This window comes from Gorilla gorilla, chromosome 4 (assembly GCF_029281585.2).
Source record: "Gorilla gorilla gorilla isolate KB3781 chromosome 4, NHGRI_mGorGor1-v2.1_pri, whole genome shotgun sequence".
Lineage (NCBI taxonomy): Eukaryota > Metazoa > Chordata > Mammalia > Primates > Hominidae > Gorilla > Gorilla gorilla.
Window position 1 is genome coordinate 122,608,722 of NC_073228.2, and position 8,469 is coordinate 122,617,190.

The 8,469-nt window shown below is 40.5% G+C and overlaps 1 non-coding gene across 1 annotated transcript; it reads left to right on the plus strand.

Moving 5' to 3' along the window:
• Nucleotides 1-2,527: 2,527 nt before the first annotated feature.
• On the plus strand, nt 2,528-2,591 carry LOC115934805 (U7 small nuclear RNA). The gene has a single exon (XR_004070550.3). It is a non-coding gene; the product is annotated as a U7 small nuclear RNA (small nuclear RNA).
• Nucleotides 2,592-8,469: the final 5,878 nt, after the last annotated feature.

Here is an 8,469-nt window from a genome sequence, read left to right on the forward strand (position 1 = left end):
AACAAACTTACACGTGATACTTTTAAAAGAATAATCTATACTCATGAACATTTAGTATGTGGTATAGTTTGGATTTGTCTCTCTACCCAAATTTCATATCAAATTGTAGTCCCCAGTGTTGGAGGAGGGGGCTGTTGGGAGGGCTTCATTGGATCAAGAGGGCAGACTTCTCCCTTGCTGTTCTCATGATAGTGAGTGAGTTCTCACAAGATCTGGTTGTTTCAAAGTATGTATCACCTCCCTCTTCCCTTTCTTCCCCCTGCTCTAGCCATGTAAAACATGCCTGCTTCCCCTTCCCCTTCTGCCATGATTGTAAGTTTCCTGAGGCTTCCCCAGCCATACTTCCTTTACAGCCTGCTGAACCATGAGCAAAGTAAGTCTCTTTTATTTACAAATTATCCAGCCTCAGGTAGATCTTTATAGCAATGTGAGAACAGACTGATACAATATGCTTATATTTGTACTCCACAATGGCACAGGCTTCACTAGATGTATGGTATCCATTTCAACTAAAAGCAATCTGAAATGCAAAAAAATCATCTAGATTGATCATCCAGTAGAAGTTTTACTCAATCAGCAGGCTTTACTCAAGAAACATTACATGCCCTGGGGGGCTAGATCAACTTTCCATAAAAGGAATTCAAATTTTACATGATATCTCTATGTCTTCCCCTCAGTGAAAACTGGTGAAAATTTCTTTCCTGGCTCAAAGCCTAGATCTGTACTTTTTTTTTAACTGAATAAACAAAGATAATTATTTTGCATCCTGAGTGTGAGGTCATATCATTCATTGAGAAAAGAGTTTCTATTTGTAGCAGTCACTACTAATTCTCTAATAGTCATTTCTCCCATCCTCCTTGCTAACAGAACACCATGTAGTTCAGGCAGCCCTGTGCCCAGTCCCATGGGATGAGTAAGGAAATGTATAATAATCAGTCAAGGGCATTCCATTGCTCTTGGCTGGTGATTAGCCTACAAGAGGATATATGCCCTACTTCTGGCTAAACAGATGTAAAGAAAGCATTTTCTTTTGGGATACAGTCAGGAATGCAAGGACAAAGAGCTCACACCTCCTACCCTCCCTTCCTATCTGTGTGTGGTGTGGATATGCTATGTAGAGGTGTGACAGCCATTTTGCAATCATGAGGTGACAAGCCTGTGAAGGAACGCCAATGCTATGATGTTGAGCAAATGAAAGGACCTGGGTCCTTGATAGTAACACTGAGTCACTGAACCTATCTGCAGATGGTTTATCTCCATGTCTTATTGAGTGAGTAAATAAAAGCCCTCATGATTTACAGTTATGTAACGCTCTCTGATAAGTGCTCCCCAAAGCACCCTAACTATCTATAACAACTCTTAGACATTTAGGCAAGGATAATTTAAAATTTAACCAATCCTGCTTCTCCTATATTTTCTATAATCCAAAAAACTTTTTCTCTTTTCATCAACTTTCCTCTGAACTTAGATCACATGGTTCATTATTCAACCATACACTTACTATAACATTTTTAACTCCCTCACACGTTTATCCTTCTGCTGCACTGGCTCAGCAAAACCCCATCCTAGATCAATCAATCATCCACATTTCCCATCCGTATCTAGGATCCTGAATATCACCAGAGAAAATCATAGAATCAACAGATTAGTGTCATCACAAATTCAGTCTGCATTCTCAGTTCAGTCCTAAGGAATAACCTATAATCCTTCTCTGCATCTCTAGCTAGTCACTCTCCCAACAACTGTTTCAAGCCTTCACCAACTCATCCCTCCCTGTCTATGTACATCTCATTTCTGCTTTATAGGACTCCCTCAATTTCTCAGCAGCCACTCACAGTTACCCGCATTCACTCTCACCATTGTCTTTATTGATTGTAATCATTAAGTTGTTCACTAAATACCCCAACGATCCACCTTTATAGCATTTGTTAAGATCACACTAGCTGATCCTCTGTACTTGGACAGTGGTTAACGAACTCTCACCAATAGGGGAAATGACATGTGTTGCTTTCGGATCAGGGCATTTCATTGCCAGTGAGGGCTCCTCCAGAACTTTCTTCCCCTCTGTCACGGAAACCAACAATATCTCAGCTCCATCTAGGTGACTATAATGAACAAAGCAGAAGTAGACACGTAGCATGAATAAGAATTAAACTCGTTAAAAAAAAAACTAAGATTTTGAAGTGTTTGTTATTGTTGCATAATATAGCCTATTCTCACTGATACATCTTTTCTCTTACATCACAAAATATTGTGTCTCCCCTGTCATCTCTCAGATGTATCCTTCCACTTGTTCTCCATCCTCAGAGATGCTGTTCCATCAATCATTCTGTCTCTCTTTCTTTCTCTCTCTCCATATATATATTGTGTGTATGTATGTATATATATGTGTGTGTGTGTATGTATATATGTGTGTATATATACACACACACATATATTTTATATATATATCCTCAACCTTTCCTTCATTCTGCATGTATCTTTAAACCTTTCCTTCATTCCATTTAGTATAAAAATTTGTTTAAAGTAGTGTTACAGCTTTTTTAGAATTTGTCTAGCAGGCTTTCTGGTTTTCACCATAAAATGCCCCACATGGATTAATAAAAAAAAAATTGTTAAAAGTAATCCCATATTTTCAATCTTTTAAAAATGTCCATTATTGATCCTATATATCTCCATAGCTTCCATCTTTATGTCTTTCCCTTATAAAACACAAGTGGGTCAAGGCCTACTGCCTTGCTTAAACAATATAGTCTTTATGTACTGCATTCACTTGCACTCTTCCCATTTACTCTTCATCCCATCATAATCTCATAGCGACCCCACACCATTCTATGACAGCATTCTTCCCAAAATTATATGTGCACTCAGGTGATAAACTGAATGGACCCTGTACTGGACAAGCTGGCCTATTTTCCTCTGTACATACTTCTTCTTTCTTAAAATGGCCCATTCCCAGCCCTTTTGAATGAATCTGCTGTGCCTTGGCCTACAGGCTCCATTACATAGACTTGGATGTACTTTCTACCATGAGACTCCCCCAAGAAACTCCCCAAATCAGGCACAGCTGATTAGCCATGAGAAGACAGCTAATCTAAAGGCAACCAATCCATAGGAAAGGCCAGAAAATTGTGATTTGTGTACAGGTTCAAGAAAAGGATCTTGGCTAGGTTTTCTTTCTCTCATGAATTTGAGCTAAGATCAAAGGAAAGTTGGCATTTGGTGACGAGGAAATGGTCCTAGGAGTCTATGAAAAATTGGAACTGGGTCAGCACTAGGGCCATATACAAAAAACCACAGAGCAAGTTATTAGCTGAGAACAGGTAACTGGGCAGCAACTCAGAGATGACCTCTGGAGAAGGGGTAGAGTGAATAGCTTTGGTTCCTACTGGCCTTCCAGACCCAGTGGCCAGTCCTTTTGTGGTCCAGTTGTGCTTGGCTTTTGTCTCAGATTTATATACAATTCTATAAAATATCCTTAAAATGAATCCCTATTACTATAATGTGAGTGGATTTTTTTTCTTAGCAAAAAGTTCTTTTAACCCTTATTTCATTTTACCTCCTTATAGTATTTTGCAATATTGACCAATCCCTCTCTTGAAAGTTTCTCCCACCTTGCTTCTCCGACAGGAGGAGCCTCTGCTTCATCTTCTATTGATACCTCTCATTTCTTCTCAGTCTCCTTCAGCGGCTTCTCTTCCTCTGCCAATCTGTTAAATGTGAAGGTGACTGAAATTCCCCTGTTGGCTTTGGTCCACACTCCCTGGACACTTTACCCACTGTCATGTCTTCAACTCCAATCTAGCTGCAAACTCTTGGGATTTAATTCTGCCCAACTAATGTGAATTTTTGGAAAATCACTGTATTAGGGTTCTCTGGAAGGACAGAGCTAATAGGATATATGTATATATGAAAGGGAGTTTATTCAGGAGAACTGACTCACGTGATCACAAAGTAAAGTCCCACGATAGTTCGTCTGCAAGTTGAGGAGCAAGGAAGCCAGGGGTGGATCAGTCCGAGTCCCAAAACCTCAAAAGTAGAAAAGACGACAGTGTGGCCTTCGGTCTGTGGCCAAAGGTCCGAGAGACCCTGGCAAACCACTGGTGTAAGTCCAAGAGTCTAAAAACTGAAAAACTTGGAGTCTGATGTACGAGGGCAGGAAGCATTCAGCATGGGAAAAAGATGAAGGCAGGGAGACTCAGCAAGTCTGCTCTTCCATCTTCTCCTGCCTGCTTTACTCTAGCCACACTGGCAGCTGATTAGATGGTGCCCACCCAGATTGAGGGTGGGTCTGCCTCTTCCAATCCACTGACTCAAATGTTAATCTCCTTTGGCAACACCGTCACAGACACACCTAGGAAAAATACTTGGCATCCTTCAATCCAATCAAGTTGACACTGAATATTAACTATCACAATCACATTTACATTTGTTAAAACAATCATTCAATTATTAGTCATAAGACTTCACATTTTTCATTTCTAAGATAGTTTTTAACACTGTAGTGAAGGTCTGTGACCAAGTTCTCAACACTATCATTCATTAGTGCATAATAACAACCTTTCGACAAACATCTGATAAAGATGCCACAGTAGAAAATTCTGGAGCAAAAATATAAAATAAAATTATTCAACTAAATCTTCAGTTTAAATTTGCTCAAAGGGTTTTGTTTGGTTATGTACAAGAATTTTGTAATTTAAATTTTTATGTAGAAAAGTGTGTAATCAAAGTAATTATTAAGACTGAAGTCAGCCATGAGTTGGGAAAAAAAATCACTACACACACACACATTATCTATGAATATATTATACATACATACACATATTTATGACCAATGGAAGAAGAAAGTCAGGAATTGATTAATGTCATAGAACTGTAAAGAAATAATTTAAGATCATAATATTTCATTGCCTCACTTTATAGATGAAACAGAGAAACAGAGAACCCATGATTTGCCCAAAGTGACACAGCTTGTTCATTGCAGAGTTGGACAGTCGTGAAGGTCACCTGACTCCTTCTCCAGCACTCTTCCCAGCACACTATGATTTATCAACTGCTCTCAAACATAATGGCAATATTTTTGAGGATTGAAGAAGACATAGTCAGAGGGCATTTATCTTCTCAACAGAATCTCCCTCTGCCATGGCACTTTTCTCCCATTAGGCTCCTGCATATGGGAGATGGGAAGCAGATGTTATGAGAACGGATGTGAGAAAAGGCAAATTCACACCTTCTCTTTGATGAGCTTAGAAGGATTCAAACTACTCTCTCTGGAGTAGTTAAGACAGCTGCTGAGATGTACCAAAGCTTTGATCCAAGAGCTTGAAGTCCCAGAGTCATGAAATCACCCCAGGAAGAGAAATAGCATGGGTTTTAAATCACATTTGGTAATTTATATCTGGGTATAAAATATACTAAAATTAGAAAAAATGGTGACAGATAAAAATTGGTACAAAATGTTCCAAATTATTTCATTAGAAGATTGCTCTAAAGTGCCATATTTAAACATACCAAGGCTATTGTTTTCAATAATTAAAATATTCTACTATTTTTAAAGATTTATGTGTGAATATGTATGTATGTGTGAGTGCATATATATATCTCTGTGTCTATATATGTGTGTATATTTACATATACATGTAATATTGAGAGTGACAGAGAGGCAAACTGCAAGAGCTTGAACAGAGAACCTCATCTGAATCGGGAAAAATTAAAATCCTGGGTTCAATCACCAGGCATCTGGCACTTAATAATGGCCTTTCCAAATTATAAGTTTAGCTTTTAAATCTTTTTTAAAGCACATGAAATGTTTTAAATTTATAAAACACTATACAGTTATATATAGAGAGAGAGAGCTATAGTTATAAATTTAAATGTATAGTTATAGATAATGTATGGTTATAAATAGCTATAGCTATACATATTATGATAACTGTATATATAATTATAAATATATATTAGTATATATATATACATTTATGCCCACAGACACACACATACACACACAAAGTGACAAAAACATTTGTGGGTTTTAATTGAACTCTTCATATACTATGCCAAGAGAAAACATTCTGATTTCTCAAATCAGATCACAAAACAATCAAAAGATGAGGGAGGCATTGAACTGCAGCTTTGACTGAATGGCTGCATTGAATCCAAAATTCCAGAAATATTTTTACTGCCTACTCTTTGCAGTCAGGTTATATTAAATCATTTATATTCTGAGATACCCACATGCATGATGAAGTCAGCATCTCTCTTTAGAACAGCAATATCAGACAGCCCACTGGGGTGGTGGTGAGTGATTGTGCAACCCAGCCCAGGAAACCATGCTTTTCACACAGATCCTTGCAACCAGTGGATCAGGAGATCCCCTCATGAGCCCATGCCACCAAGGTCTTGGGTCCCAAGCACAGAGCTGTGTGGAATCTCAGCTGCCACTCAGGCATGCAGGGAGACCAGGAGTTTTTGCGTACTCTGGCCCCAGGAATTCCAGCGAGGTAGGAGATTCACCCATTCCTCTCGGAAGGGGGCTGAAGCCAGGTAGCCAAGTAGTGTCGTTCAGTGGGCCCCACTTCCATGACACCTCACACTGGTTTGGAATTCCAGTCAACCGGCAGCAGCAGGTTGGAGAATGCCTGAGATGACCAAGCTCCCAGTGGGGGAAGGATAGCCAACATCTCTGCAGCTGGAGTCAGCCTGTTCTGGCCTGCTGGCTCTAGGGAGTCTGGGTGGTCCAGGCTGGGAGGAATTCCCCACAGCACAGCACATTTGCTGTGGCAGATCATGGCCAGACTGCTTTAAGTGGGACTCTAATCCATCCCTTCTCACCAGGTGGGGCCTCCCCATGGGAATTTTGGCAACTGCAGCCAGGGTTTTATGGACAGAACTCTGATCTCCCTGGGACACAGCCCCTGGGGAAGGGAGCGGTCATGGTCTCTAAGGCTCAGCTAACTTAGCCTTTCCCACCTGCTGGCTCCGAAGAGTCTGGGGGCTTCTGTACAAAAGGGGGTTTCCACCAGCGCAGTGCACCCACTCCAACAAGGGGAAGCCAGACTGCTTCTTTAAGCAGATCCCTGATCCTTTTCCTCCTGACTGGGTGAGACCTCCCAACAGAGGTCTCCAGGCACTTCCTACAGAAGCGTTTGGGCCAGCATCAGTTTGGTGCCCATCTGGAAAGGACCTCACAGAAGAAGGAGCAGGCTGCCATCTTTGCTGTTTTGCAGCCTCCACTGGTGATACCTCCAGGTGCAGTGGAAACCCAGGTGATTAGGGTCTGGAGTGGACACTCAACAAACTGCAGCAGCCCTACAGAAGAAAGGTCTGACTGTTAAAAAAAAAAAAAAAACCAGAAAGCAACAACAACAACAACATAGACAAAAAAGACCCCATAAAAACCCCTTTCGATAGACTGGATTAAGAAAATGTGGCACATATACACCATGGAACACTATGCAGCCATAAAAAATGATGAGTTCATGTCCTTTGCAGGGACATGGATGAAATTGGAAAGCATCATTCTCAGTAAACTATCGCAAGAACAAAAAACCAAACACCGCATATTGTCACTCATAGGTGGGAATTGAACAATGAGATCACATGGACACAGCAAGGGGAACATCACACTCTGGGGACTGTGGTGGGGTGGGGGGAGGGGGGAGGGATAGCACTGGGAGATATACCTAATGCTAGATGACGAGTTAGTGGGTGCAGCGCACCAGCATGGCACATGTATACATATGTAACTAACCTGCACAATGTGCACATGTACCCTAAAACTTAAAGTATAATAAAAAAAAAACCCTTTCAAAGGTCAGCAACCTCAAAGATCGAAGGTAGATAAGCCCACAAAGATGAGAAAGAATCAATGCAAAAATGCTGAAAACTCAAAAAGCCAGAGTGTTTCCTCTCCTCCAAATGATCGAACGCCTCTCTAGCAAGGGCAAAGAACTGGGGTGAGGATGAGATGGCTAAATTGACAGAAGTAGGCTTCAGAAGATGGGTAATAACGTACTTCATTGAGCTAAAGGAGCACGTTCTAACCCAATACAAAGAAGCTCAGAATCATGATAAAACAATACAGGAGCTGATAACCAGAAGAGCCAGTTAAAAGAGGACTATAAATGACCTGATGGAAAAACAACATGAGAACTTCACAATGAAATCACGAGTGTCAATAGCCAAATAGACCAAGCAGAGAAAAAACAGAATTTACATTCTTCTAATCACCACATGGCACTTACTCTAAAACTGATCACATAATCAGAAGTGAAACACTCCTCAGCAAATGCAAAAGAACTGAAATCATAACAAATAGTCTCTCAGACCACAGTGCAATCAAATTAGAACTCAAGGTTAAGAAACTCACTCAAAACCAAACAACTACATAGAAACTGAACAACCTGACCGAATGCAGTGGCACATGTCTGCAATCCCAGCACCTTGGGAGGCTGAGATAGGCAGATCACC